Source organism: Vulpes vulpes, chromosome 6 (assembly GCF_048418805.1).
Source record: "Vulpes vulpes isolate BD-2025 chromosome 6, VulVul3, whole genome shotgun sequence".
Lineage (NCBI taxonomy): Eukaryota > Metazoa > Chordata > Mammalia > Carnivora > Canidae > Vulpes > Vulpes vulpes.
In genome coordinates, this window is record NC_132785.1 from 33,236,677 (window position 1) to 33,242,035 (window position 5,359).

The following is a 5,359-nucleotide window of genomic DNA, read 5'->3' on the forward strand; positions in this document are numbered from 1 at the left end:
AAGGAGGAAAAAAAACCTTCTAAGAATTGTTGTTATTCCTGGAAATAGTTCTGTTCATTTAAGGCTATTAAGTTTTCTTAAAGCAATTTAAAGAGGTTCTTCCATTATATTCTGTTTTTCACATTAAATATTACACATTTTTTCAGAAACACTAATATTAAAATGTTTTTCATTATGAATATCCACGGTAATATTGTAAAAACACACACACACACAAAAAAAGAATAGAAAAAATTGGGGAAAATTCCAGTGACATTTTAAATCAGGATGTTCAAAAGCTTCTTCATGTCCTCTGCAGGAAGGTTTAGAAGTTTTACTAGCTAATGTGGACAGTTGTTTAGAAAAGTTTTTACAAGAGATTGAAAGGAAATGTGACTTCCCATGAGAGAAGGGGAATGAGGATTCTACTGACCTGACTTTAAGCACCAGAGACGGAAATGGAAATTTCATTCTTCTGACAGAGTTAATAGCGGTGTACTGTACTTTGCAAGCTCTCCCTGGAGAGACTGTTGCTAAATTTGTGTTCAGCAATGTTCATACCTGATTCATGCTCTATGAAAGAGAGGTCAAGGCATGTTTAAGTTCGTTTATTTTAACAGTGTAAGTAAGAATTTGAGTCCAATAGTATTAGAATCCCCTCTCACCTCCCAAATGAAGCCACTGTGCTGCTGCTGCTGCTGTTGCTACTACTACTATTTATCATCATTATTATTATTTTGGTGTTTTCTTTCTTTCTTTCTGATTGGGGTATCCACTGTGCTATTATTATTTGAGTGAGTTGTCCCGATATTTTTTTTTTATTATTTCTGTGAACCACTACACTAAAGAGAGATGCTATGGTCAGAATCAGAACTCGTACCTGAGTTTTCTCTTAGACACTGAGGATTGGTATCAAACGATTTGAACTGTAATATTCACAACAGCATATAGATGGCAAAACAGTATTAAGACAAGACATAAATAATCAGAAAGACAGTTTTTCCAAACTGTATTTTGAGACATATTCATATGTTCTGTAGAAAAAGGTTTCTGGGGCAAAATGCATCTGAAAAATGAAGAATTAAATAAAAATGAGAAAGGTTCCTTTACTTCAGGAAGTCTCAAACTATTAACATAGTAATTTGTTTTGCAAATCTTCAAGAAAAGACAAATATGCAGCATTGCCCAAATTTATAAGGACACTTTTCCAGAAAAGTGTATTAGAAAAAAGTTTGGGAAACGTTGCAGTAACAACATGAATGAATGAATGAATGAATGAGTGAATGAATGTCTAACACATTAACATTCTACATACTATTTGCAAACACTTTTTAAAGGGCACACACACAAACACAAATATATACACATTTAATACTCACAAAAATTGTATCTATCAGGTACTACTATTATCCCCAATTTACAGATAAGAAACCTGAGACACTTTCCCAAAGTCCCATAGATAATAAAAGGCTTCCTCCAAGTCATGCTGTAAATTTTTCTCTACCTCAGTGATAACCAAATATTTTTGCTCATGAGCTCACCAATAAATGTTTAGAGTATACGAAGTTGTAATTTATAAACCTTCCAGGGGAATATTTTTTATATTAATGCATTTTCTGTATAATAAAATATAGCAAAACTCAAAGTGAAAAAGGATATAATAAAAATAAGGTAAGGCATGTTTTAAAATTATTCTTTATTGTATTATTAATAGTGCAAAAATTGTTCTTACTGCCATTAATAAAATCACCATCACTGAATAAATATTTAATTTTAAAATTGATTTAATGTTTTATGATAAAGTGATTTAAAAATCTAATTCTGGGTTAGGTTCAGTTAATATTGATAATGGGTTTAACAGTTGGAAATGTTGGGGAAAAGACATGTCACAAAGTACTATTATATGAAATAAACATTTAAGGTATGTTTCATTGTTAATACTAGTGACTCTAAGTCTATATTTCACACACTCTTTTTTTCCCCCCTCAATTCCCTTTCAGGCTCACTGTTTTTCTGTGTATTCTGACCAATGAAAAATCTGGACTTGCTGTGAAAAAAAAAAAAAAAAAAAAAAAGCTATGTCATTTTCTTACTCCTTACTTGTGCTAGCATTATTTGAATTAAATTTTAAGCTCTTGTTTAGGTTTTGAGTATTAGGTTAAGTTAGTTTTTTTTTAAGATGTTATTTATTTATTCATAGAGACACAGAGAAAATGAGAGGCAGAGATACAGGCAGAGGGAGAAGCAGACTCCATACAGAGAGCCTGACATGGGACTCAATCCAGGGTCTCCAGGATCACACCCCAGGCTGCAGGCAGCACTAAACCACTGCACCACCAGAGCTGCCCAGGTTAAGTTAGTTTAAACTGGCTCATATAATAGGCAAATGCACTTAACCCAGAGAACATGACTGTCATATGTGGGAGCGTGCTGAAAGCAAAGTACCAATGGTTCCACTCTCCCTCAGAATCCTGCTCGCCATGAGTGAATTGAATGTCTGACACTTGGATGAGACTTTTCAAGTCACTAGGGTGGATCCCTATATTAAATATTAAGATAAATTTTCATTATTTTTAAAGTAAACAAAGCCATGTGTGCTCATTTTACACACCAGTGGTTCATTGTATACACACCCAAGGAGCTCCCACCCCTTTAGAGACTACTTCTCTTGACCTTTCAGATGAAAAGAAGAAATCTGGCCATAAATATTAGTTTAAATAAAAGCGAAAAAACAAAAATTAAAATAAGAAACCACTTACTGATGAGAGAAACAATCTTGTTATCTCTTGAAAATTGCCTTTTTTAAGCAGTAGAGCATTTTATTCAAAAGAAATATATTTTCTAAGGAAGAGCTATTCATTTGAGCAAATGTCCTTTAAAATGACAATCAGCCTGCCTTTATTTTTATTTTTTGTGGAATATATAAATCCAGCACAATGTACTCTATAGGATATCCATTCATTCTGTGTTGAAAATTTAGTATACTGTGTTTCTGAATAATATGGAGGGTTAAGAGTACACTTTTGGGATGCTATGAGTGGTTAAAGAAATGGAAGGTGAATTGCTTCTTGGTAAGTAGACAGGAAAGCAATGCAAGAGTTTAGCTATTCCCAATTTCTATATTTCCTTTTGCTAAAAATCTGAACTGATTATTTCAGTAAAGGATTTTGGTGACCATGTAGTATTAAACCAGTTTTCCTACTTCACAGGAAGCAAACATGAATTGAATGAGTTGTCTGCTGTTACACAATTAGTGACAGAATCAGGATAATAACCCAGTTCTCCTCACTGTTGCTCCATTTACTCCACATATTTTGATTTATGAAGAATATTCTAAAAAATGCCTTGTGCAGAGTGACAGCCTCACAAGGAAGGTGCAAAGCATTTGCACAAATAATTTACTGCATTATACAGATAAACAAAGCCTTTCTTTGGGCAATCAAGCAATTACAAAAATAACTTGTTTTGTAAGGCACTCTTTCTTGATGTGGCATTCATTGTCCTGGAATATTTTCTGCTAAACTGCTTCATGAAACTCTGAGTTTCCATGACATACAGCACCCTTATCATTGTCTTTCAATGAGCAATTTGTACTCACAAACTTCAAACTCTTACAAACGATAAAAAGAGTGAATGAAAATGGGAGGGAGCAAATCTGGGGTAATACAAGCAATATAATGATCTTGTGATAGGACATACTCGAGGACGTGATATGTAGTTACTCCCTTTGCTCCTGTTATTCTGTTAGATTGCATTCATGGCAGTGGAAGCAAAGTATGTGGAGGGTGTGAGGAAACAGAGGAAACTAGTTCAGTTACTGAAGTTTCATTTTAGGTTGGCTGTAGGATGAATTATGTCCACCTGGTGGTTCAGGACCCCATACTTCCCTTGTGTTGCATGTATGGCAAGTCCATCTGATTGTGCTAGGTCCTCAGAACTCCTTTTCATGGTCCAAGATAAAGCCCTGAAACTTGGTGTAGGTTTATTGTCCCTAAGGGCATAAAATAGTGTAATTACAAAAAGGAAGGGCTCCCATTAATCTTATTTGGCAGAGACTATGCAGGACCTTCAGGTTGGTTGAACTTGGAGAATCTTTACCATATGATTATGCCTCAGATAATGCCTACATCCTAGTGTCTCAAAAGCAACATCCAGGGATACATCCAGAGTTTAGTAGGGCTGCCTCTTTGACGCATGAGCAGCTACTGGGAATGCTGGCCACCCTGGGAAAGAGAGAAACAACATGACTCCTCAAAAGAGTATTGACTTTCATTGCAATCCTTCCTGTGAGCAGGATGAGAAGGGCACTATTGTGGGAAGACAATTATTCACACCATTCAGCCTGTGTGTATGTCTTGCTTAACTACAAATCTAAAGCTGAAACACCGAAACCATGTTAATAGGAGAGATACAGGCTGTCACATCAGAGATTGATATCATTGGGAGATAGAAAGAGAATTGGAGATAAAAAAGAACTAATACTTATCCACCACCCACATGAGCTAGTGGCTATGCTTAGATATGCACAAACCTTATCATGAATTCTTATAAAACGAGAGGTAAGTATTACTTTTTTCCTCAGTAAGGATAAGGAAACTCAGAGAAGTTAAGATACTCTACCCAAGGTTACATGGTTTTCTTCTGGTAGAGCAGGGATCAAATTAGGGTATTGCAGACTCAAAATCTTAGTCTCTTTCTGGGACACTGTACCAGTGAATAAACTGGAATAAATAAATTGGATGATTTATTTTTGTAGGAAATTACTCCCTTAGTATAATAAGCAAATAAATAATAAATAAGATGACTCAGAACAGTCATCTTATAGGTGTGCTCCCTACCAGCACATATATTTCCTGTAATGGATCAACCTGCCTTGATGATGTTGACAAAATCTATGACAAAACTGTATATAATTTGTTCTGGTTCCACATAGTAGCAATCAGAGTGGGGAGTAAGTGAATAAAGGAGTGAGAGAGCTAGAACTAGGCCGTTGGTCCCCCTTCTGGCTGTGATACCTCGTAGATTAATTACTTGATCCTCGGAGAAGACACTAACACAGGGTTTTTTTCCTATATCTTCCACTTTCAGAGAGATCCCCTAGCAATCTATTTTGAAAATTTGAAAGTGATTTCTTCCTCAATGTCTAAGCTCTTCTTTTCAATGATCATGATTATACTATGTTAAAAAAATGAATATACTACAGTCTACTATACTATACTATACTATACTATACTATACTATACTATACTATACTCTATTAATACTATATTAAATGCTCTCATGTATTTAATACCTATGAACAAACACGGGTCAAAGAATCCAGGCAAGGGCTATTGAGCTATTGCTAACTCACTTATAATAGTGGAGAAAGAAACACAAG